The sequence below is a fragment of the Bubalus bubalis genome, chromosome 22, assembly GCF_019923935.1.
Source record: "Bubalus bubalis isolate 160015118507 breed Murrah chromosome 22, NDDB_SH_1, whole genome shotgun sequence".
NCBI lineage: Eukaryota > Metazoa > Chordata > Mammalia > Artiodactyla > Bovidae > Bubalus > Bubalus bubalis.
In genome coordinates this window covers 26,091,945-26,119,445 of record NC_059178.1, presented here as the reverse complement: position 1 = coordinate 26,119,445, position 27,501 = coordinate 26,091,945, and the positions used below count along the sequence as shown (strand labels likewise).

General features: G+C 39.8%; 1 long non-coding RNA gene across 1 annotated transcript; it reads right to left on the bottom strand.

Moving 5' to 3' along the window:
* Positions 1–621: 621 nt before the first annotated feature.
* Positions 622–25,350, bottom strand: LOC123331224. The gene is made up of 3 exons (XR_006547762.2): positions 25,220–25,350; positions 3,302–3,384; positions 622–1,053 (listed from the first exon to the last, which is right to left on the bottom strand). It is a non-coding gene; the product is annotated as an uncharacterized LOC123331224 (long non-coding RNA).
* Between the last annotated feature and the right edge of the window lie 2,151 nt (positions 25,351–27,501).

Genomic DNA, 27,501 nt, shown 5'->3' with positions numbered 1-27,501 from the left:
TAGTAATGGTGTACAGTTCTGTGAATATACTAAAAGCCATTGAATTGAATGGTATATGAATTGTATCCCAATAAAACTGTTAAGGAAGTTAATGTACATGCTTAAAAGTCTAAATAAAATATTCTTAACCTAATAAAAATGTATTTAGCTGAACCCCAAAGTTAACATGAATCTTGTTGGGGAAGTAAGAATTGTTTTTCCCATAGACTCTTGAAACAAGCAAAAATTTCCATAACTAGCACTGCCCAGTCTCTTCAGAGACGCCAGCCAGTGCAATTAAAAAAAAAGACAGAAACTGGAGTCATAACATTTGAAAACATTATAAATATACAATGTTTTATATATTATATATAATATATATTATACTATTCTATATATACTATATATTATACTATATACACACTATATATTATATGGTATATATACTATATTTAATATAGTATAGTACATAATATAATATAGTATAGTATAATACTATATATACTATATATTATATATATATACTATATATTATACAATATATATACTATTTACATCTGCTATTATAGTACACATTGTAAATATGAAACAAATCAAGAGAAAATGTAAACACAACAATAAAATTCAGGACAATAGCTTTCCTGCTTGCAAATTGGAACCACTTAGAGTATTTAGTTGAGCAGTCACCAGTTCTGAGACTTAAGACAAATTCCTTAACCTCTGTGCACCTCATTTTCCTCTCAAATGCAAAAGAAATGATGTTTAGTTCAAAAGAGTTTTTCTACTTTCTAAATGTCATAACCACTCAATCAGCACTGGTGCTGGGCCCTGCCCTTCCTCTAAGAATAGGATGTATTGCAGTGTCTCTCTGAATTGATTCACATGTGGTGGCAGAGGGAGTACAAACCAATAAACCGAATTACCTGGGGATTTCTTCTCCATTTCTTCTCTAGAGTCAGTGATGACCATGAACCATCTCCTGCAATAGGAAATGAGCTTTGTTTCAGTGCCAACTTCAAGCTGGTAATGGTGCAAGTTGGGGTGGTTGAGAATAATTGTGAAGTTATCTGTGGACTAGGTAGGAAAAAAATCTATGATCAGTTGTGAATGAATTTTGAAAATTTCTGGTAACCAACAAGTACAGAAAAACAGACAAAATTACTTTTAATATATCCCTTAATCAACATATTGGAAATAATATAACTTCAACACAGAATCAATAAAAAATTACTCAGGTAAAAAGATTAGGTGTAAAAGCACATGTTTCAGAGGCAAAATTCAGGATAGTACCTGTTATACTGAAGATTAACTTTTGGTTCTCTTTCTTTCTCTTTTTCTCCACCTTCCCCCCATCATCTTTATAATTGTGCAGTTGCTCAGTTGTGTCTGACTCTTTGTGACCCTAAGGACTGAAGCATGCCAGGATTCCCTGTCTTTCACCAACTTCTGGACCTTGCTCAAACTCATGTCCATCACGTAGGTGATGCTATCCAACCAGCTCATCCTCTGTTATCCCCTTCTCCTCCTGCTTTCAATCTTTCCCAGCATCAGGGTCTTTTCCAATGAGTCAGTTCTTTGAATCAGGTGGCCAAAGTATTGGAGTTTCAGCTTCAGCATCAGTCCTTCCAATGAATATTCAGAATTGATTTCCTTTATGATTGACTGGTTTAATCTCCAAGCAGTCCAAGAGACTCTGAAGAGTCTTCTCCAACACCACAGTTTAAAAGCATCAACTTTTTGGTGCTCAGCTTTCTTTATGGTCCAGCTCTCATATCCGTACATGACTATTGGAAAAACCATAGCTTTGACTAGACGGACCTTTGTTGGCAAAGTAATGTCTCTGCTTTTTAATATGCTGTCTAGGTTGGCCATAGCTTTTCTTCCAATGAGCAAGCGTCTTTTAATTTCATGGTTGCAGTCACCATCTGCAGTGATTTTGGAGCCCAGGAAAATAAAATCTGTCATTGTTTCCATTGTTTCCCCATCTATTTGTTATGAAGTGATGGGACCAGATTCCATGATCTTAGTTTTTGAATGTCGAGTTTTAAACCAGCTTTTTCACTCTCCTCTTTCACTTTCATCAAGAGGCTGTTTAGTTCCTCTTTACTTTCTTCCATAAGGGTGTTGTCATCTGCATATCTGGAGTTATTGATATTTCTCTCTTCAGTCTTTAATTCCAGCTTGTACTTCATCCATCTGGCATTTCGAATGATGTACTCTGCATGTAAGTTAAATAAGCAGGGGATGATATACAGCTTTGACGTACTCCTTTCCCAATTTGGAACCAGTCCATTGTTCCATGGCTCATTCTAACCATTGCTTCTTGACCTGCATACAGATTTCTCAGGAGGCAGGTAAGGTGTTCTGGTATTCCCATCTCTCGAAGAATTTCCCACAGTTTGTTGTGATTCATACAGTCAAAGGCTTTAGCGTAGTCAATGAAGCAGAAGTAGATGTTCTTCTGGAATTCTCTTGTTTTTTTCTATGATCCAATGGATATTAGCAATTTTATCTCTGGTTCCTCTGTCTTTTCTAAACCCAGCTTGAATATCTGGAAGTTCTCAGTTCATGTACTGTTGAAGCCTAGCTTGGAGAATTTGGGCATTAATTTGCTAGCATGTGAGATGAGTGCAATTGTGCAGTAGTTTGAACATTCTTTGGCATTGCCTTTCTTTGGGGTTGGAATGAAAAACAGACCTTTTCCTGTCCTATGGCCACTGCTGAGTTTTTCAAATGTGCTAGCATATTGAGTCTAGCACTTTCTCAGCATCATCTCTTAGGATTTGAAATAGCTCAACTGGAATTCCATCACCTCCACTAGCTTTGTTCATAGTGATGCTTCCTAAGGCCCACTTGACTTCACACTCCAGGATGTCTGGCTCTACACCATCATGGTTATCTGGGTCATTAATATCTTTTTTGTATGGTTCTGTGTATTCTTGCCACCTTTTCTTAATATCTTCTGCTTCTGTTATGTTCATACCATTTCTGTTCTTTATTGTGCCCATCTTTTCATGAAATGTTCCCTCATCAGATTTTGGAGATAGTATTTTTTAAATGAATTTAACTTTCTACCAAAGTCATGAAATCGCTAGAAAGTATTATTATTTGGCCCAGTGTAAAAATGTTTTCTAAATGTTTGCTTCTAACATACTTGCTATGCTTCTAACATTGATGCAGAAAACATACTTTAAAAAAGCAAGATATACCAGAACTTTTACCTCTAAATAAATATCTTCCCTTAAATTAGTCATCTTAGAATGCTAAGTTATTTTATTAATACTGTTGTTGTTTGAGTCATTTTCTGAGCTCTTGTACTTACCATGCCTGCGACTTTTTCTTTTGAGTATATTTAATATTGACGAATTTTTGTCCTCTCATTGTGGATTAGGTATGTGGAAATAGCTATAAGTAATTTAGAGAGAAGTATTAGGGAAAAATTGTATGTTCAGGTTGAATTATATTACTTTAAATTTATTTATATTGCATTTAAACAGGGGGAAATTAAGCTTGTGAAAGAGTAAAACTGGCTTTTCAGTATGTGTCTTATTTACCATTTTGTTTGTATACAAAAGAAAAAAATCCAAAATGCTTTGAATGATTATACCCTTATCAGAATAGGGTTCCCCAGTCAGAGTAGATTTATGAGTCATTTTGGTCTCTTAGTTTTCTTTCAAAACCTGAGTCAGCTTCATTTCAGCAGAAATAAATTCATCCAAGTTTGTCATGCAGAGTTTCTTCATATTCTGAGTACATTGGAGTGTAATGGACTGAAGTCTAACAAATGTGAATTTCAATCCTGATACCACTTCTGTGTAATATTTAATGTAATCTCAGTCAGCTTTGATGTTAGCATCTGTGTAATGGGAATTATAAAATATAGCAAGTTGTTAGGGTAAAAGAGACAGTACGTGACATACCATTGGTTACCCAGTGTTGATTCCTGGCTGCTTTTAAATCAAGTTTGGAGTGTAATGAGATATAATAACATAATAATGATGAATTTTCTAGTTCTTTTTTTAGTCTACCATAGAATCTGGTAGAATACCCCCCAATATGTAGCATATATGGAAATATCCTACCATTAAGTTGCTGGTAATAACATATTTAGGAAAAATGTATTCTACTGGTGATTATTTTGTGTCCTGTAAGTTCATTAAATTCTTCATCTAGACTTCAGGAAGATATATGTGCTGCATTAATGGCCGATTGCCTAGTATCAAGAGTTATTTTGAAATGAAGGATGAAATGACCCAGAAGCAATCTGTATGAATGATGAGCAGAGTGAGATAATGAAAACACAGTGTGGGAGGCCTTCTTGATACCGTTTATCAGTTGAGGATGTGCAGATTAATTTAACTATTAAATATTTGGAACCCAAATCTTTCATAAAGTATTTATTTTCCAGTTAGCACTGGACAATAAAAGTATCCTAGTCTTTTTAAAGAGACATTATGTTAGAATGATCATATTTTTGATGTAGATATGAGCTGCACAGATGGGAAATTCTTTAGAGACTCTAGAAGTGGCCTTCAGGCCAAATCTGGCCCATACCTGTTTTTGTAAATATAGTTTATTGGAGCATAGTCACCTTCATTGATTTATGTATTGTCTTTGGCTAACTTTATTCTTTAAAAGCATTGTTGGATAGCTGCAATTGGGACTTTGTAGTCCACAAAGCCGAAAATATTTATCATTTACCATGTATGTGGTCTTTGGCCCTTGCTTAGGAAAAAAAAGTTTGCTGTGAAAAGAAAAATAATTATAATATTAGGGGAGCACAGAGGAAGTCATCCTGTTCTTCCACTGCCCTTGAAGTTCTAGTTTTGGTTCTCTGTGTTCCTAGATAGGAAATTATACATATTCTTCTGTAGCGTCCTTTCTACCTGTAGGCATTAGGAGTGGGTCAGTTGTTGGCAAATTAGCTCCCTGACCTCAGCTACTTTCCTACCACTTTTGCTTTGTACTCTGAGTCACATGGGCCCCCTTGGTGTTCCCCAAGAACACCATGTATGTCTGAGAAAACCACAATTCAAAAAGTCACATGTACCCCAGTGTTCACAGTAGCACTGTTTACAACAGCCAGGACAAGGAAGCAACCTAGATGTCCATCGACAGATGAATGGATAAAGAAGTTGTGGTACATATACATACAATGGAGTATGACTCAGCCATAAAAAAGAACGAATCTGAATCATTGTAGGGAGGTGGATGAACCTAGATCCTGTCGTACAGAGTGAAATAAGTCAGACTGAGAAAAACAAATATTGCATATTAATACATCTATAAGGAATCTAGAAAAATAGTACTGATAAACCTATTTTCAGGGAAGTAATGGAGATGCAGATTTAGAGAAAAGTTTGTGGACATAGTGACGGAAGGAGAGGGTGGGACGAATTGAGAGAGTAGCATTGACATATATACACTATCGTGTGTGAAATAGATAGCTAGTGGGAAGCTGTTATACAACACAGCCTGGTACTCTGCGATGACATAGAGGGGTGGGTTGGGGTGGTGGAAGGGAGGCTCACCGGGGAGGGGATATATATATATTCATTGTAAAGCAATTATCCTCCAATTAAAAAAAAAGAACACCATATTTGTATTCACTTCAGGACTTTTCAACAGCTTAGAAATACCCTTCCATTATGTCTTCACCTGAATAGACTACATGGTTCCTTCCCCTTCAGTTTACCCCTTAAGTGTCACGTTCAGAGAGGGCATTCCTGACCACCCTATTTATAGTATGGTCCTTATTCCCCATCACTCTTGAACTCATTATTCTCCTCGATTCTTTCATTGAATAAAATCACCATCTGGAATTTAGTCTTCCTTTTCACTTATTTATCATCTGTTTCTTCCAGGCTGTCGGCTGCAACAGCCAGAGCAGTGTTTGGCACATAAAAGGCCACAGTGTTTGTTGACAGTGGCTGGTGAAATGATCTGCTAGGAAGTAAAGCTGGCACTGCATTCCAGAGACAGCAGAAGAACCTAGATTCAGATTCAGGAATTTATTTATCCTCCTGCAAATTAATGTGTGAAAAGGTTCATGATTTCACAGACATTTGAGGCCTTATTTTACTTACAGAGTGCTCCAGGGAACCTCAATAAGCCTCCAAGTGAAAAATGACTTGTCTTAGCATAGCTTTGTGAAAGGCTTAATATTCTATCTTAAGCAAATACTATATACCTTCCTTAGCTCCAGGTTCTTATCTGAAGCCTGGGTTATTTTAGTAGCCATCTTTAGATATGCCAGTTTTCAGCTATAACATTAACTTGTGTGTAAGAGTGGAATTAAACAAGTAAACAGTCTCAATTATGACTAACTTTATATATTGGTCTCATTGTTTATACATGTAAGAACACACATGCCGGAAGTGTTAGTGAAAACTAAACTACCTCCTTTTTATCAGTGGTGTCCGAAGTGTGTTTCAGAGAATCCCTCCCATGAAAGAGAGCTCAGTTATATTTGCTGCTTTCATTTTCAGATTTTTTCCATCTACTGTGACATACTGTTCTCATTAACTAAGCAAATTAGGTCACAGATTTTAGGTGGGCAACTCTTAGTGTTGAAGAAACAGCTATTTGACTTCAATTAAAAGAGATAAGGCTTGCAAAGCTCTAGTGATCTCATAAATTTGATGAAGTAGTTTTGGATATTGTTAGAGTTACTGTATAGTTGAACAGTTAGGTTATACCACAGAATCAACAAAGGGAAAACAGTTGCCAGCTAGCATCCCTTGCTCAAGATACTCGAAGTGAAGCGCAGGTTATAAAGCATAATTTTGTCAATGTTCCACCTACCTAATTCAGGACAAAAACAGTGTTGTTTACGTGATGTGTTGACTTATGAGACATCTAGAAGTTCTGTGAATGTAAACGCATGGCCTGAGTCACTCTTTAATTAGTAAGATACTGGAGTGCTATTTAGTAAATTATTCTTACAGACCCTCTTATCTCTGAAGAAAAGGAAAAGTAAAACTCTACATCCTCATGTACTTAATTTTGTACCTACTTTATAATCAGACTTCATTTTAGCAGTAAAAATAGAGCATATTCTTTTGTTTAAAGCTGAAAATTTGATGTGTTTTGTTTTGACTGCCATCATCTAGATTTATAATTCTGTCCATATAGTCCAGTCCTGAATATTCATTGGAAGGACAGATGCTGAAGGTGAAACCCCAATACTTTGGCCAACTGATGTGAAGAACTGACTCATTGGAAAGACCCTGATGCTGGGAAAGATTGAAGGCAGGAGGAGAAGGGGACGACAGGATGAGCTGGTTGGATGGCATCACCGTCTTGATGGACATGAGTCTGAGCAACTTTCAGGAGTTGGTGATGGACAGGGAGGCCTGGCATGCTGCAGTCCATGGGGTTGCAAAGAGTCAGACATGACTGAGTGACTGAACTGAACTGAGTTCATCTCAGTTTCCATGACCCCCACATTTGTGACACCATTTTTTTATAGTTCAGCTGTGTTGGATTATTTGGGATTAACTAGACATTTCTGTTAAGACACCTCTCTTAATACTGCTAATATCTTTTTTTAAGGACTAAATCATGCCCCTCCCTTCTAATTCATGTGTCAACATATGTGTACCCAGTGTAAGTAATTAAGTTTAAATGAGATAATATGGGTGGGGCCCCTAACTCACTAGGACTAGGGTTCTTATAAGAAGAAGAGAATCAGAGATTAGATCTTTCTGGAGGTGCACAGAGGATGGGCCATTGAGGATACAGTGAGAAGATACTGTTTGCAAAGCAGAAAGAGGCTGTTGTTCAATTGCTAAGTTGTGTCCAATTCTTTGTGACCCCATGAACTACAGCATGCCAGAAATCCCTGTTCTTCACTATCACCTGGAATCTGCTCAAATTCATGTCCATTGAGTTGGTGCTACAAGCTAACCATCTCATCCTCTGCTGCCCCCTCCTCCTTTTGCCTTCAACCTTTCCCAGCATCAGGGTCTTTTCCAGTGAGTCAGATCTTTGCATCAAGTGGCCAAAGTATTGGAGCTTTAGCTTCAGCAAAAGTCCTTCCAACAAATAGTCATAAAGAGATGTCATTCCAAAAAACAATCTGGCTAACATCTGGCCTCAGACTTCTAGCTTTCAGAACTGTGAGAAAAGAGATTTCTGTTGTTTAAGTCATCCAGTCTGTGGGATTTTGTTACAGCAGCCCTGGTGGACTAATATATTCTTTAAGAATAATGTTTGCTGTGACTTATACTCTTGCAAGTGACTCATCAGTGATGTTTCAGATTACTTTAGAGGAGAGAGTATTGCAACCCTTGAGAAACTCACACCACCATTGAAACTTCTCAGAAGCAGCACTGCAACGGCTATGAATGAATGCACATCACAGCCATATTCTAAAAATTTCCACTATTGGTCTGGGTTTGGTTAAAACTTGAATGTTTTAGGCTACATGCAGTATATAGTTCAGGCAATAAACCATTTGAGAATTTGATTAAGAGCAGGAGGATTTACAGCTAATATTAGTAAGAGCTCCCTGGATGATGCCTTGGCAAACTTTCAGCAAAATACAAACTGATTTATGGTGGTGATGGGGACACTACAGAGAAATGAAATGCTAAGGCAGATCTTCTCACAGGTTCTTTGTAGGAGGGCAGTTTTAGGAATGAAGTCACAAGTCAGAGGTAACATTCTAGAATGAAGGAAGGTGGGGGTTCATGCTGTTGGGTTGCAGGATAGTTCCAGGTGGATCCCCATCATGACCCTATGCTCAGAGCCAGAGAAGAATTACAATTCAGCTGTTTAGATTTTTTGCATTAAGGTAGAATTAATTTAAGAATTTCTTTCCTCTCAAGTTGATTGTGCTATAAAAGAAAAATCTCCTATCCTTAGAAAAGTATCTGGGAATGAGCTACACACTGTCTTTCCCTCAGCACATTCTCTCTCACTGAAGGTCTGTAAAGAATTTTAAAAGCTAGGTTGCTTCCCCACCAACTTGTGCTGTCAGTCCCACCTGGTGGTCTCACTTCCTGGGAATTGGTCCAGGCTAGATTAGGTAAGGGTTTCTAGATGAGGGTGATGAGTTGGTTTTTTTTCCTGTTTGTAATGACAAAGCAGTGCAATGATATTATTCAGTTTACTCTGTAAGTCAGTGTTTGAAACAGTTTTTGGCAGGTCAAAAGTCAAAGTGGGGGACCAGTTATGCTGCTGCAGTGGAAGAGGCAAGTCATGATGTCTGGGTGCAGATGGTGGTAATGGATGTGGGGAACAGTGGGTGGGCCAGAGTACTATTTGTAGATACAGCTAATAGAATTTGCTGATGAACTGAATGAGCGGACGATGATACAAGAGAGAAGGCCGAATGAGGCTGACATCTATATCTGGGGTTTCAGTAAATTGGGTGGTGGTTTACGTACAGGAGGAGAAGGAAATGGCAACCCACTCCAGTATTCTTGTCTGGAGAATTCCATGGATGGAGGAGCCTGGCAGGCTACAGTCCATGGGGTCACAAAGAGAACGACTGAATGACTTTACTTTTCACTTTATGTTAGGAATGGAAATTACTGTGTGAAGCGGGTTTTCAGGGGGGGAAATCAAGGATTGTGTTTTGAGCATGTTACTTTTGAGAGTCCTGTTAAATATGCTGATCAGCCACTTAGACACACTAGCATGGAGCTCAGCAAAGTGGGGAGCCTACGTATGCAAATTTGAAGTAAAGCATTTAAATGCCAATATTCAGCCCTTGGGGCTTCCCAGGTGGCTCAGTAGTAAAGAATCAGCCTGTTAAGCAGGCGATGCAAGAGATGGGGGTTCAATCCTTGTGTTGTGAATATCCCCTGAAGAAGAAAACGGCAACTCACTCCAGTATTCCTGCCTGGAAAAATCCCATGGACAGAGGAACCTGGTGGGGTACAGTCCATGGGGTCGCAAAGAGTTGGACATTACTTAGCAACTAAACCACCGTCACCATACATTCCTTGGCAGAATATACACTGGCATTTAAAGTCATGGGAACGGATAAAATCACCTGGGGGGAGGCATTAAAGCAGGTGCAAAAATGATTTATCTATGATTCTGTTCTCAAAGAATGTAGGTGAGAATTTATATCATCTGTATTTCAGTATTCATGTCCTAATTAGAACTCCAGAATTTTACCTGTCTCATTCACCCTCTGCTACCAGGCTCCATTTTTGGTCTTTCAACAGCAGATAACTTCTCCCCTGATAAAGCAGTTGACTCCATAGCCAAACTTTGGTTTCTTTTCTTGTGTAAATTGAATTAACCTTAAATTAGCAGAAATGGTTATTAAGTGGGAAGAAACCATTCCCCCATGAAGCTGCTTTCTGCACACTCTTGAATATGGTGCTCCAGAACCTGCTTGTAGATAGTCATATTTTGTGATTGCAAAAAACATATTTTACATTGTACTGCTAAGTCACTTCAATCATGTCCGACTCTGTGTGACCCCATAGATGGCAGCCCACCAGGCTCCCATCCCTGGGATTCTCCAGGCAAGAACACTGGAGTGGGTTGCCATTGCCTTCTCCAATGCATAAAAATGAAACGTGAAAGTGAAGTCACTCAGTCGTGTCCGACACTTAGCAATCCCATGGAACATAGCCCACCAGGCTCCTCCGTCCATGGGATTTTCCAGGCAAGAGTACTGGAGTGGGGTGCCATTGCCTTCTCCGTTTGCACTCTAGAGGAAAGAAATCTAGAATAAGCACAATATATTGGTACTTCTTCCCACCAACCCAGTAATGTTTACAGGCCTATGCTTAAATAATAAGCATTCTCATCTTGTCTGATTTCAGTTCAGTTCAGCTCAGTCACTCAGTCGTGTCCAACTCTTTGTGACCTCATAGACTGCAGCACGCCAGGCTTCCCTGACCATCGCCAACTCCCAAGGCTTACTCAAACTCATGTCCATTGAGTTGGTGATGCCATCCAACCATTTCATCCTCTGTCGCCCCCTTCTCCTCCTGCCTTCAATCTTTCCCAGTATCAAGGTCTTTTCAAATGAGTCAGTTCTTCGAATCGGGTGGCCAAAGTATTGGAGTTTCAGATTCAGCATCAGTCCTTCCAATGAATATTCAGGACTGATTTCCTTTAGTGGACTGATTGGATCTCCTTGCTGTTCAAGGGACTCTCAAGAGTCTTCTCCAACACCACAGTTCAAAAGCATCAATTCTTCAGTGCTCAGCTTTCTTTATAATTCAACTCTCACATCCATACATGACTACTGGAAAAACCATAGCTTTGCCTGATTTAGTTAATGACAAACAAGTTCACCTGACAATAAAAATGCAAGCAATAGAAGGAGAAATGGCATGGTGAACAGCATTCTATAATTCTCAAGAGGTGAGAAAAAAGCATCCCATTAAAAAAAAATTAAAATGTGCTGTTTGGAATAAGATGTCCGATTTCACCTTTAAGATTTGATGTCCCCATCTTTCGAAATTCCATATATATGCATCAATATACCGTATTGGTGTTTTTCTTTCTGGCTTACTTCACTCTGTATAATAGGCTCGTTTCATCCACCTCATTAGAACTGATTCAAATGCATTCTTTTTAATAGCTGAGTAATATTCCATTGTGTATATGTACCACAGCTTTCTTATCCATTCATCTGCCGATAGACATCTAGGTTGCTTCCATGTCCCGGCTATTGTAAACAGTGCTGTGATGAACATTGGGGTACATGTGCCTCTTTCAATTCTGGTTTCCTCAGTGTGTATGCCCAGCAGTGGGATTGCTGGACCCTATATGCGAGACAGCAAAAGAGACATGGATGTAAAGAACAGACTTTTGGACTCTGTGGGAGAAGGCGAGAGTGGAATGATTTGAGAGAATAGCATTGAAACATGTATATTATCGTATGTGAAATAGATCGCCAGTCCAGGTTTGATGCATGAGACAGGATGCTCAGGGCTGGTGCACTGGATGACCGTGATGGATGGGATAGGGAGGGAGGTGGGAGGGGGGTTCAGGATGGGGAACACATGTAAACCCATGGCTGATTCATGTGAATGTATCACAAAAACCACCACAATATTGTAAAGTAATTAGCCTCCAATTAAAATTAAAAAAAAAAAGATTTGATGTCCCTTTACAAAGACTATCTTTCCCCATATATATATATATTTTGTGTGTGTGTGTGTGTGTGCGCGCGCTAAGTTTTATAGTCTGACTACCTAATGTTTGAACTTGAGCTAGATATGGAAAAAAGTAAATTTGAACAAAAGTAAGACTTATTTATTTCATGGAAAAGCAATAGAAAATATTGTAACTGTGAGACTTGCTCATTCTGTTACTTCTTGTCACCCTCTCTACCCCCAAGCATCAAGGAAGCACCAAGTGTACACGTGAAGCCTAAAGGGATATGGCAGGTCATAGTCTATCTAAAGAAGGTAAAAAATAGCTTAAAATAACAGCACCAGAGGGAACTCTTTTGGAGCAACATCCATCCTTTCCCATTCTAGTGGATAAAGAAGAAAAATACATCATTCAAATAATAGAGAAGACTTACATCTGATATTGGCTTTTATTGTCACAGGAGGTATGTAGTTTAAACCCTCAGAAAAACGAGCCAGTTCTAGCTAACAATTTCTTCCTAACATCTCACTTCTACCCCGTCACCAAGTTTGTAAAATAGGGAAAACATTGCTGGTAAAAATAGGCTTGGCTAATAATGAAACATCCTTTTTCTGAAATTAAGGCTGGCCATTGAACCATATTGGTAAATACACTCTCATCCCAGTTTTGTTTTTGGAATTTACATAGGGACTTCCTCACATAAAAACACTTTACCACCTCTTTAAACTTTGATTTCTGCTAGTGAGGCCTCTTTGAGAAGACTGTCAGAGTGGCTTCTGGGCCATTTGAGAGCTGGACTCCACCTGGATGGACAACGAGAGCAATCCCATAGTCATGATTTATGACCTCCAATGGCCTTGTCTAGACAAGAACGCTGGACTCTTGATCCTACTGCTATCTTATTGGAGTCATATGCTGTCTAAAAGGGAGTGAATTCAAAAACATAACTGAATGCCATATTTCTCTTCGTTAGTTCAAGGGAACTAGTCAGAAAGGGCTCTAGAATGCGAATGTGTGCACATTAGAAAAAACTGCCTGCCCTTTATTCTATATGGTATGTCAGATACTGAAATTCTCTTTATTCATTAGAGAAAAACTAATTTGTCTTCCATGACTTAAGAAGTGTTTTATTTCCCATCTGCACAGAATAACAACAGAACCATTAGCAAAGGGACAAAATATTTAAGTTTCAAGTCCTATGATAGTCTATGAATTGATAGAATAGAATATTAAAGGAAAACACTAGGGCCTTCCCACCCCTCAACCAAATATCAGGACATCCAATTACATGTTGCAGTGACCCCGAAAGGCCTGCTTAAAATCCTAGTGTCTTAATGCTGTGCCATTTATTACAGAGAAAACAAATGAAAAAAATGACCTTTAAAATATATGTCTCTCTAATTGTCTGCTGATAGTCTTTCATTGCCAGCTACCCTGTTTGTATCAGTAAAACCTGATGATCAAAACAAAAAACAAAAAAGCCCCAAAACCTAGAAAAACAAAATCAAAAAAATCCCTTGAAGTTCAATTTCCCTGGGACTCTATCAAATAGCTGGCAAAAGTTGCTTTGACATGCTTAAGTCTTGAAAGTTTATATCTTGTACCAAAAGATTCCTTGAAATTTATTGGACTCAAATAAGACTTTGTCAGAAGACACAGAACTAAAATGGCATACCCATGGTATGCCCTGGGAGCAGTAGCCGTTTTAGGTGAATTGACATCTAGATAAAATCTTTCGGTAATGCACAGATATCAAGGTTAGGCCATTTTGGACTGTTATTAAGCCATGGTTTTCAAAGGTGGCCTTTTTGGCTAATGATAATGCTCTAGGTCACACCTACTTCATTTCCCAACATGAATTCCCTTCAGGAGACATTTAATTGGTACTTTTATACCAAGTGCTATCACATTTTTGTTTCTCTGGTTAATAAATATAATAAATGTGTGTACAGCTCTTAGTTAAAAAGTTTCTTCAAATAGGTTATTTTATTTTGGAAACTCACATGTATTATGTTTAACAAATCTATACCCTTAACAGGTTATTTTAACACTTTTCTACACAGGAACATTTAGTAAGCTTCAGATGACTTTATTAATACATATTGTTAACAAGTTGGCTCCTGTGCTCAATAAAAAGGCAAGTCATGGTCTTTTCAAGAACATATGGAAAATTTATAAAATTTGGTCACAGAATAGGCAAAAAGGAAGTTTCAACAAATTCCCCCCAAACAGTTAACATACAGAGCAACATAGCTAGTTACGATAATTGAAATCTCTTTACATTCCCCGAAACATATGAACCAAGGAGAACAAATACAATTGTATGCAACCTGTAAAATAATAGATAACAAATTCTGTAACCTCAATTTTCATGAGAGTTTTTACTTGAATAAACAGCAAAGGATCAGTCTCAGAGCTTCTCTGGAGTGGGGTCTTGTGAAGTTGCATAGAGAGTGGAGAGAACAGTTCCCAGCATTGCAGAACTTTTAAACTAAGAGCTCTACACACATTTATTATATTAACCAGAGAAACTAAATGAAATATGTGACAGCGCTTGGCATAAAAGTACCAATTAAATGTCTCCTGAAGGGAATTCACATTGGAAAATGAAGTAGGTGTGTCTTAGAGCATTACTTATTTCTGAGAAGAAGGAAAAAGGCTCAGTTCAGGAGTACTGAAGCTTGTTCCCACTTTCGAGCAACCTGTTGAGAAGTGCTGTGTTTGACTGGGGCTGGTCCTGCTTCCACTTATCACCAGAGAGTGAAGGCATCTTAGTGAGGGAGTCTGTGATAAAAGCCAGTGTCTTCAGCATTATGTGCAGTGTGATGACTAGAAGCAGGACTGGCCTCACCCCCCAGAGAACAGCTGCAGACTAGGGCCAGAGCCTCAGGATGAAGGACAGTTGTGTGCGCTCAGTTGCTTCAGTCATGTCTAACTCTTTGCAACCCCTTGGATTGTAGCTTACCAAGCTCCTCTGTCCGTGGGATTTTCCAGGCAAGAATATCGAAGTGAGTTACTATTTCCTCCTCCAGGGGATCTTCCCAACCCAGGGATCGAACCCCTGCATCTCCTGCTTTGGCAAGCAGATTCTTTGCCACTGTGACACCTGGGAAGCCCCCCAGAGGATAGAATGACATGGACCCAAACCCCTTCTTGGCTGACATCCTTTCTCTGTCCACAGAGGATGAGGAGATGAGGGGAGCCATAGAGGTGGGTGAACTTTTCCCTGAGAGAAATTTTAACTTGGACTAGAACAAATGTTTAATTGAAAGGGGCGTACTAACTTGGAGGAGACTGAATTACTTTTATGTGGCAATTTATAAATTTGTCTCCCTACTCCATTCCTCGCCTGCTGCTGTCATGGGCACAGGAGCACAAAAGCAAGATGAGATACAGAAATATTAAACTTATGGTTTTTACAAATGGATTTGTGACCTTAAAATGTGACTCTTTGTTATATGATAATTCTTTTTAAAAACTGTTGTTTCAAGGGGAAAGATTATAAAAATATTCATTGTATTTACATCTCTAAGTCTCTTCTAGGCAACAAGTTGTGCTTGCTTCAAGCTGGTAATATTCACAGTATTTTCTTTAAAACCCATGCTGAGGGTATAATCAATATAACCTAGTCCATTTCTTTCCTCATATGATTTTTAGTCTATAATTTGGTGAACAGCATTTTCACATTCTTAAATGTGAAAATTCATCTGTGATATTTAAGCCCATAAATATCAGGATGCATTTCTAAATCATATTGTTTAGTTTTCCTACTAATAAATTTGATGTTATATGCAATTTTTTCTATGAATAATAAGAAATCTTAGTTTTAAAAAATGTATGATGTCTTATCTACATCATTGTGTTAGATGCATTCAAGACATTTTTCAAAACTCTATGGAGTGTAGCAGAGGACCACAGTGCCCCCAGTCTTTGGGTTCCAGTTACTGAGGAACAATGTGATAGCATATGGTGAATGGTGTCATTGGATTCGTGGTCTCTGAAGGAGAACATTTAACTCCAGGACCAAAGATGGGTCTCAGTCACTCAGAACTTTGTGTGCAAAATTTTATTTAAAGTGACAGGACAGAGAGAACTTCTGACATAGACATCAGAATGGGGTAGAAAGTGTACCCACCTCACTGGTGTAAGCAGGACCTTATATCCGTTTCAACTAGCTTCTGAGACTAGATAAAAAGAATACCTCAAGGTTGTAAGAGTTCCAACGGACCCTTTCCCAAGACATACATCCTGAGATAAGTTTGGTACAAGATTAGCCGGGGAGAATAGGTTCTGGGTACTGTCTCTGGGCAAGATATACTATTGCTGTGTAATCAGGGGTACAAGTCTTGAGAAACAGGTTCCCAGGCAAAATTTGTTACAATTATAATAATTAACATAGACCCTAAGAAAAGCATTTCCATGAGTAAGATGTTATGCTGTATGATCATTAGTTCTAGACCTAAAGAAAGGCCAGTTCTCGGGCAAGATAAATTGTTGTACAAGGCTTAAGTAAAGCATGAGCGAGAATGTTCACCTCCTCCTTAAAGGTCCTTTGACTGCCTGCCTAAGCTTTAACTGTTTCATTTCCCCTTTTTGCCTTTAGGAGAATATGGTTGCCAGGGAAAGGGTGGAAAAATCATTCCATAACTTCTTCTGGTAAGGGGCACAGACCCTAAATTGTTGAAGCAACATATCCTCCTTATCCTCATATTGAGGGTTTCTGATCCAGGAGCCCTGAGTAATAGCTAGAGGAGGCAGCAGGAACTGTGGGGGCATGAACAATCATTGTAACTTAAATGCCTCAAGACACTGAGATACAAAGTTCATTATACAGTTACAGATATAAGGAGCAAACAGCAAGAATAAGATGATTACAATTATTACAGTCAAGATAGTTTTCCACCAAGGCGGGCTTGTAAACTAAGATTGTATCTGTGACCAAAACAGATATCTGTATCTAGAATATCAGGGGAGTCCATTTTTTATCTCTGCATCCCTGCTACTTTGTCTGGGAAGCCATTGTATCCTTTAGAAAGAATGAACTAGACAAGCAGATTAAAAGACAGAGACCAAAAATCAGTAAAAGAATTATTGCAATCAGTGATTAAGCAAGAGTAAGATTCTGGTTACATTTGGTAATAACTTTGATCCTGTTCTAGATAGAGTCAACACTTGGGTTGTCCTGTTTATAAGAATGGAGCCATTTGGAGAGTTCTTATACATTTTGAATGTAGGTATAACAAACCCAATTAGAAGTAGTTGAAAGAGTGACAACATGAACCATCCTGAACCATAACAGACAAAATAAATCTTACCATTTCTTTTTAGAAGATTGAGTCTGAAACCCAATGTAGACAGATGTTTTAGGGACACTTATAACCAGGTGGCCAGTTGTCTAAGTTAGTCCAAGTAGGCTTTAGCCTCTTATTGTGATATTAACATATAAGCCAAAATAGTTGTCAGTTCAGTTCAGTTCAGTTCAGTCGCTCAGTCATGTCCGACTCTTTGCGACCCCATGAATCTCAGCACACCAGGCCTCCCTGTCCATCACCAACTCCCGGAGTTCACTCAAACTCATGTCCATTGAGTCGGTGATGCCATCCAGCCATCTCATCCTCTGTTGTCCCCTTCTCCTCCTGTCCCCTATCCCTCCCAGCATCAGAGTCTTTTCCAATGAGTCAACTCTTCGCATGAGGTGGCCGAAGTACTGGAGTTTCAGCTTTAGCATCATTCCTTCCAAAGAACACCCAGGACTGATCTCCTTTAGGATGGACTGGTTGGATCTCCTTGCTGTCCAAGGGACTCTCAGGAGTCTTCTCCAACACCACAGTTCAAAAGCATCAATTCTTCAGTGCACAGCTTTCTTCACAGCCCAACTCTCACATCCATACATGACCACAGGAAACACCATAGCCTTGACTACATGGACCTTTGTTGGCAAAGTAGTGTCTCTGCTTTTGAATATGCTGTCTAGGTTGGTCATAATTTTTCTTCCAAGGAGTAAATGTCTTTTAATTTCATGGCTGCAATCACCATCTGCAGTGATTTTGGAGCTCCCCCCCCCCAATAAAGTCTGAGACTGTTTCCACTGTTTCCCCATCTATTTCTCATGAAGTGATGGGACCGGATGCCATGATCTTAGTTTTCTGAATGTTGAGCTTTAGGCCAACTTTTTCACTCTCCTCTTTCACCTTCATCAAGAGGCTTTTTAGTTCCTCTTCACTTTCTGCCATAAAGGTGGTGTCATCTGCATATTTGAGGTTATTGATATTTCTCCCGGCAGTCTTGATGCCAGCTTGTGCTTCTTCCAGCCTGGCGTTTCTCATGATGTACTCTGCATCGAAGTTAAATAAGCAGGGTGACAATATACAGCCTTGACGTACTCCTTTTCCTATTTGGAACCAGTCTGTTGTTCCATGTCCAGTTCTAACTGTTGCTTCCTGACCTGCATATAGGTTTCTCAAGAAGCAGGTCAGGTGTTCTGGTATTCGCATCTCTTGAAGAATTTTCCACAGTTTATTGTGATCCACACAGTCAAAGGCTTTGGCATAGTCAATAAAGCAGAAATAGATGTTTTAGATGTTTTTCTGGAACTCTCTTGCTTTTTCCATGATCCAGCGGATGTTGGCAATTTGATCTCTGGTTCTTCTGCCTTTTCTAAAGCCAGCTTGAACATCTGGAAGTTCACGGTTCACGTACTGCTGAAGCCTGGCTTGGAGAATTTTGATCATTACTTTACTAGCATGTGAGATGAGTGCAATTATGTGGTGGTTTGAGCATTCTTTGGCATTGCCTTTCTTTGGGATTGGAATGAAAACTGACCTTTTCCAGTCCTGTGGCCACTGCTGAGTTTTCCAAATTTGCTGGCATATTGAATGCAGCACTTTCACAGCATCATCTTTCAGGATTTGAAATAGTTCAACTGGAATTCCGTCTCCTCCACTAGCTTTGTTCGTAGTGATGCTTTCTAAGGCCCACTTGACTTCACATTCCAGGATGTCTGGCTCTAGGTCAGTGATCACACGATCGTGATTATCTTGGTCATCAAGATCTTTTTTGTACAGTTCTTCTGTGTATTCTTGCCACCTCTTCTTAATATCATCTGCTTCTGTTAGGTCCATACCATTTCTGTCCTTTATTGAGCCCATCTTTGCATGAAATGTTCCCTTGGTATCTCTAATTTTCTTGAAGAGATCTCTAGTCTTTCCCATTCTGTTGTTTTCCTCTATTTCTTTGCATTGATCGCTGAGGAAGGCTCTCTTATCCCTTCTTGCTATTCTTTGGAACTCTGCATTCAGATGTTTATATCTTTCCTTTTCTCCTTTGCTTTTCGCTTCTCTTCTTTTCACAGCTATTTGTAAGGCCTCCCCAGACAGCCATTTTGCTTTTTTTCATTTCTTTTCCATGGGGATAGTCTTGATCCCTGTCTCCTGTACAATGTCACAAACCTCATTCCATAGTTCATCAGGCACTCTATCAGATCTAGGCCCTTAAATCTATTTCTCACTTCCACTGTATAATCATAAGGGATTTGATTTAGGTCATACCTGAATGGTCTAGTGATTTCCCCTATTTTCTTCAATTTCAGTCTGAATTTGTCAATAAGGAGTTCATAATCTGAGCCACAGTCAGCTCCCACTCTTGTTTTTGCTGACTATTGAACTTCTCCATCTTTGGCTGCGAAGAATATAATCAATCTGATTTCGGTGTTGACCATCTGGTGATGTCCATGTGTAGAGTCTTCTCTTGTATTGTTGGAAGAGGGTGTTTGCTATGACCAGCGCATTCTCTTGGCAAAGCTCTATTAGCCTTTGCCCTGCTTCATTCCGTATTCCAAGGCCATATTTGCCTGTTACTCCAGGTGTTTCTTGACTTCCTACTTTTGCATTCCAGTCCCCTATAATGAAAAGGACATCTTTTTTGAGTGTTAATTCTAAAAGGTCTTGTAGGTCTTCATAGAACCGTTCAACTTCAGCTTCTTCAGCATTACTGGTTGGGGCGTAGCCTTGGATTACTGTGATATTGAATGGTTTGCCTTGGAAACGAACAGAGATCATTCTGTAGTTTTTGAGATTGCATCCAAGTACTGCATTTCAGACACTTTTGTTGACCATGGTGGCTACTCCATTTCTTCTAAGGGATTCCGGCCCATAGTAGTAGATATAATGGTCATCTGAGTTAAATTCACCCATTCCACTCCATTTTAGTTCGCTGATTCCTAGAATGTTGACGTTCACTCTTGTCATGTCCTGTTTGACCACTTCCAATTTGCCTTGATTCATGGACCTAACAATCCAGGTTCCTATGCAATATTGCTCTTTACAGCATTGGACCTTGCTTCTATCACCAGTCACATCCACAGCTGGGTATTGTTTTTGCTTTGGCTCCATCCCTTCATTCTTTCTGGAGTTATTTCTCCACTGATCTCCAGTAGCATACTGGGCACCTACCAACCTGGGGAGTTCCTCTTTCAGTGTCCTACCATTTTGCCTTTTCATACTGTTCATGGGGCTCTCGAGGCAAGAATACTGCAGTGGTTTGCATTCCTTCCTCCAGGGGACACATTCTGTCAGACCTCTCCACTGTGACAAAGAGTTGTCACCACGAACAATTTAAGCATTTTTTTCTAGGTATAAGAAGAAGCAAGAATTTCGGCTCAAGAAAATCTTTATCTCAAAATATATAACTGTCTGAAGGCCTGTTTTGATCATTTTTCTAGAGCACAGAGTGAGCGCCTAATGTCTGATTTCCACCCTGAATTCCATTCAGGGGATATTGAAGATCAGCGACTGTAGTGTCCATGATTTAATCTTTGTAGAGTCAGATGGCAAGTGCCAGTTTCCAGTCGCAGGGCCCCTTTATGGCCATGAGGTTGACCATGGTTTGGGGGGGATTTTATGACCATCTTGTCCCATGTGCTGAGAAGGCTTATTCCCAAGTCTGTTGATTTCATTGGTAGGCCACTCAATGTGCTGTTACTGGACTAGGCCCTGTGAGTAGCAAAAGTCTCTGGACTGCACCTGTCTCACTAGTCTCTTGGTCCAGGAAAACGTTCCCTCTTGTTACTTCTCATATACAGAGTCATACCATTGTAATTATGGATTTCAAACGGAACTGTACACCATCATTACTGTGTGCCTCAGTCACACACTTGATAATGTAAGGGACAACACTTTTTGAAGCAGGCAATGAAGGAAACAATATAGTTAGCAGTAATAGTAAAATCATAAATAAGAACTTAAGTTAAGGTCTTCCATTAGGTATAGCCCAGTGACATCTCCAGATCATCTGACTTAACTTATTAAATGACTATAGCCTATTGTTAATCTCCCGGTTGTAGACTCTGGAGCATCTGATCTTTATTCAAAGACTGGTTACTGAGATAAGCTTTAGAGACAAACTCAGAGTGTCCTTTTTAATAACTTAATTAAACCTCTTAGCAATGTAACATAACCACAAGAAACTATCTAAGAAGTGAGTCTTAGTAAATACAGACCTTAATTAAGAAAACTAGAACTTAGTATTCAGTGAAACATAATAGATGCCATAGGCTTGACATCAGTTGGGTGGGTTTTTCTTTTAGAGCTCTGCAGTATACTTTGAGATTTCTGTATATGTCAGGAGACAGTCTTTTTTACCTTGATAAAGCTGTTCAGAGCCCAGGTGTCTCCAATTTCTGGAGGGGCAAGGCAGAGAGAAAAGAAAAATGTTTTAATTTTACCCACGGGTGTAAACCACTAAATTGTTTTAAACCATCAGTAACTTGAGGAGAAGAGCCTCTTTATATCTGCAAACAAAGATTAGAAGCCAGTAATATGTCAGACAAAAAGTCATGAGAATTGTAATCATATTTAGCAGTCTATTCAATTCCATGCAACTGATCCCTTTGTTCTGTCTTCCCTGCCTGACAACCAAGGACGTTAGTGAAAGCGATAGTCTCCAAGAAGCTGCTGAAGTTTTTTGCCAATGTCTTTATGACCTGTCCAGCAAAGTGGTTGCCCCGGTCACTGGAGATTTCAGAAAACACATTTTAACCATTTTTTTTTTTTTCCATTGTGAGATATTAGCCCAGAAGCCAGAAAAAGCTTTATCTTATCAAATAAAAGTGAGATTTGTCAGGGATCCGGGAAAAGCCAAGTAGCCATCTTGGATTTCTCATAGCCCCAGCTACTTGGTTTATAGCCATTGTTTATCTATTTTAAATTCCCTGATAAGGGGTTAATTTTGTAGAAGCAGAATGAACTTTGTCTATGTGTGTGCCATAGTCTGTTATCAAAAGCCACATTTTAAGAAAACTTCGTTCTTTTAACAGGGAGAGAAAACCAAATTCCAGTTTTATGCCAGCCTATATTCACTGTTGGAGAAGGCAATGGCAAGCCACTCCAGTACTCTTGCCTAGAAAATCCCGTGGATAGAGGAGCCTGGTAGGCTGCAGTTCATGGGGTAGCTACAAGTTGGGCGCGACTGAGCGACTTCACTTTCACTTTTCACTTTCACACAATGGAGAAGGCAATGGCAACCCACTCCAGTGTTCTTGCCTGGAGAATCCCAGGGACGGCAGAGCCTGGTGGGCTGCCGTCTATGGGGTCGCACAGAGTTGGACACGACTGAAGCGACTTAGCAGCAGCATATTCACTGTGAAACAATAGTTATTCAACTAGTCAAAGTAACAGTAAGACTTCAAAGGCAGTTTAATGTCTTAAGAAACTTGTACCATGCACAAAACTCTTTTTTCTCTTACCACAAACCTTTTTTACACTTTCTGTATTTATCACTTCATTTGCCCATTCAGAGAACAGCTACCTGTAAGTTCAAATTTACTTCCTTTTTCCTTAATAGAATGTAATTCCATTCTTTATACCTTTTTATTGAAAACACACATCCTACTTTCTTTTAGCAACCATGAACTGTACTTCATATCATTTTGTAGATTGGGTTATATAAATCACCCAAAGCGATATCATTAGTAAAAGTATCTTCATAATGTCTATGTTAATTATCAACAAACAAACGTTCAATACCAGGAATCAATTCAATAGCGAATATTTCCCAGTTCACACAAGCCTGAAATTCATTTTAGTTTAATTTTCTTGAATTTAGAATTGATTGATTTGTAAGCCATTACTTCTCTTTAGGCCAATTAAATAGAGCTCCTTGACCAATTAGCCTTTAGCAATGGTATCCAAGGATGGAGACACACATAAATCTGGACAGAGACCTCGCAGCTTTCTGCTTGAAATTTAAAATGTCTCTTTGCTCCCCTTTTTTTTTCCTTTGGCTTGAATTTGCTCATGGCTGGAGTCCCAGACAGAGTGGCTGTGTATCTCAAGGACATGATAAGAGTTAACTTCAGGCTTTTCCCCAGGCATGACTTTTGTTTCTCAGGCAAGGTTGGAGCTCCAAAAAAAAGTGTTTTAATAAGCCAGCTTTTTCCTAATTGCATGTGCAAAAAGAACCTGTTTTGCAATTTCAAAAAGATTTAATGTTAACCAGTTTTCTCAGGAGTCTAAAGAATATCATGACCATTCAGTGTCAAAAATGTCATCTCTCCTTTTTATAGTCATAGTTTCATAGCTAAAATTTAAGCCGAGAGTGTTCAAATTAGCTCTAATGACAAGGATAGACTGACTAATAAGATGTTGTCCCAGCAGGGATTGTCTCTCTGGGCAGGTGAGGTTTTCTCTTAAAGCAAAGAAAGCCTGTATATAAGGGACTATTCACACTCTGGGGATCAAACTTATGCCAGTTTTTCCAAGATCAATTCAAAGGGGTGGTTCTGGAACTGTTAGCTACCATCTGTAAGATAGAAAAAAGCGGCACCCAGTGCCATGGCTTTTTTCTACCAGAGGTGTCCCTCCCTGCTGTAGATGGGGATGGAGACATGTCTTCCACTTAAGCTTCCTTCCCTGGCTGGAGTTAACCTGTCCCTTACCAACGCAGGTGTCTCACTATCGTTCCTCTGGGTTCTACAACTGAGGCAGGGTGGAGGTGCACCAGGGGTAGACCTGATGGCATCCCAAATTGATGTCCAATTTCTCACTATTAAAACCTTTGTCTGCTTTCTGCTCCTCTGAGGCCACCCAGGGTGATATGTGCTAGCAAAAGAGGTGGTAAAGGGCTGGCCAGCGAGGAAAAAGTGATTTTTGTCCTCGAGCTATTAGGGCCAATCCTTCCAGTTCATTTCCACAGATTCCACAGAAAGAATGTCTAAGGAGATGAGACAAAAGCCACCAGAGAGCCTCCTGTGGTCTGCTAAGAGCCAGTAACACCAAAGGAAGAAGCCCATTGCCTTTCCCATCTGACCTGATCCCAGGATTCCTGACCTGTGTCCTCAGAAATCTCATAATCATCAGCAGGGCCTCCATCCATATAGACTAGAGGTATGGCCATGACAAGGACTCACTTTCAGGTCATTGCTGCCTGAGGCAGGCAGCTAAGAGAGGGACCTCCAGCCTGAGAGACGTTCCTGGAGCCAGAGTTCCATCCAGCTCCCAAATGTTCTCCTGTCTGCAGCGCATGTAAAGACAACCCACATGTAAATTTTGGCTTTTAGCAAGACTAGGTACTTCATAACTGTCAATCCAAATTTGGGGTTAAGTAATAGTACACAGTAACAGTATCTATTGCAAGTTCCTTGAAAGTCTGTGATTCGACAGATTAGGTTAGTAGTTTCAACTCCCCAGACAGTTATAATGGTCAAAGAGACTGGGAAAAGGTGACTGAGAAAGGAAAATTCGGTCCACACGCCCCGCCCATTTGTGGCTGCTCCCCTTGTAGGGACATTGGGTGCCTCTCAGCACTGGCAGGTTGCTATAAACCCCTAAAAGGCTCCCCTTTTGGGGCATTAGGAGGCGCCACAGAACTGCAAAAGCCAGACTCTACTCTCGCTTTGCACTGGTTGTTTTGTGAGTCTCTAGCTTCCAATCAGGCTTCCCTGGTGGCTCAGAGATTAAAGCGTTTGCCTGCAATGCAGGAGACCTGGGTCAGGAAGATCACCTGGAGAAGGAAATGGCAACCCACTCCAGTATTCTTGCCCATGGATGGAAGAGCCTGGTGGGCTACAGTCCACGGGGTCGCAAAGAGTTAGACACAACTTCTAGAGTTAGTAAAGTGGAAAACGTTTTTACTAGGAGAACAAAAGAACTAGAGCTCTAAGTGTCCTTACCTTGTCTTGAAGATCACAGACAAGCCCCCAAGCTGATAGCTTATGCTGAACAGTGCCATTGGATTTGTGGTCTCCAAAGGAGAAGATTTAACTCTGGGACCAAAGACAGGTCTCAGTCACTCAGAACTTTGTGTGCAAAATTTTATTTAAAGTGACAGGATAGAGAAAGCTTCTGACATAGACATCAGAAGGGGGTAGAAAGTGTACTCACCTCACTAGTTTAAGCAGGACCTTATATACTTCTCAACTATCTGCTGAGAACAGATAAAAAGAATACTTCAAGGTTATAAGAGTTCCCATAGACCCTTTCCCAAGGCATACATCCTGAGACAAGTTTGGCACAAGATTAGCCAGGGAGAACTGTTTCCGGGCACCTTCTCGGGGCGAGATATATTGTTGCTGTGTAATCAAGGGTACAAGTCTTGAGGAACAGGTTCCCAGGAGAGATTTGTCACAATTATTATCATTAACATAGAGCCTAAGAAAAGCATTTCCATGAGTAAGATGTTGTGCTGTGTGGTCCTTAGTTCAGGACCTAAAGAAAGGCCAGTTCTCGGGCAAGATACATTGTTGTACAAGGCTTAAGAAGAGCATGAGTGAGAACATTCACCTCCTTCTTAAAGGGCCTTGGACTGCCTGCCTAAGCTTTAACTCTTTCAAAGGTAGACACGCATCCCACCCCCACTTAATGTCTGTTTCTCGAGGTCTATACGCATGCTTTGTGACAACAGTGTTTGTACCGGGACCATGCTTATTCAGACAAATATTGACACGCAATATTGACATTTAAATATATTAACATTTCCATTCTCGGCTGACTCATTTACTGGGAACAAGTTCATATGCCAATCCATAGTAGGTAGTTAATAAATATTTGTTGGATGAATAAATGAACATATGGGCTGATACGCATGAGATCTTAAAAAATGAAGTGTGGCATATTTTTTGCAATAAAACAGATCTCTGTTCTTTTGTGATGTTCGTGGTATTTTTTCACTTATAACTGATATTCAATATGAAAGTAAAAGTGTCAATTGCCCAGTTGTGTCTGACTCTTTGTGACTCCATGGACTGCAGCTCGCCAGTCTCCTCTGTCCATGGGATTCTCCAGGCAAGGATACTGGAATGGGTTGCCATTTCCTTTCTCCAGGGGATCTTCTCAACCCAGGGATCAAACCCTGGTCTCTTGGATTGCTTGAAGATTCTTTACTGTCTAAGCCACCAGAAAGCCCCCCTTTTCACTTATAACTGATGTTTGGTATAACACATAGAAACACAAATAATAATAGATCTAATACATAATAGCAGTTGATGGAAATCATAGTAGAGAAGGAGAAAGTGAGGGAACTAAAAAAAATGAATGGAAAAAGCAGGAGAAGCACTATGTGACTTACTTCATAGACGTATGACATGCTGAGGCTTCCCGGGTGCCGCAGTGGTAAAGAACCCACCAAGTGCCAATGCAGGAGACACAGAAGATGCAGGTTTGATCCCAGAGTTCTGAAGATTCCTCGGAGGAGGAAATGGCAATCCACTCAAGTATTGTTGGCTGGGAAATTCCATGAACAGAAGACACTGGTGGAATATAGTCCACGGGGTCACAAAAGAGTCAGACATGACTGAGCATGCACGCATGACATGCTACTCATAAGATATCACTTTTATGTGGTTTAGAATAACTCACTGAACTTGGTGTTGAGTAGGTTGAATTTCTTTAGAGGAGCAATTGCCCACCAGAGATGGAGGGACCTCTTGCTTTTTCAGATTTTTAATCTAGGAAAGGCAGCCTCCATGACATTTTGGAATCTGACCCAGTGCCAGGATCAGCAGGAAGTAAGTAGTGTGGTAGGATCCACCCATAGGTCAGCGTTGAAGTGATGAAGACCTATGGGCAGAAGACTGTGACTTCAAGAGCCTCATAGTCTTAATTGGAGTACTCTCCATTTTCCTTACTTCTATTAATAGATGGGGTAGCTTTTGTTGTGATCTTTTAAAGTTCTCACTGGTATCAGTGTGTGTCAGTGGAGTGTGTGTGTGTGTGTGTGTGTGTGTGTGTGTGTGAGAGTACATGTTCCTTCTTGCCTTATTTAGGACCAGACTTATCCTTCAACACTTATACATGGAGAGAGCTTTTTTCTCCATCAGGATACTGGCTTTCTTCTCAGATAGACCCTACCCTTGCTACTAACTTTCCTCTTTCTTGGCTTCCAAAGTGACTACTTACTGATCCACTGCTGACATGTAAGGTTCTTTCTTCCAATCACTGTAGATTGGCTTTATTA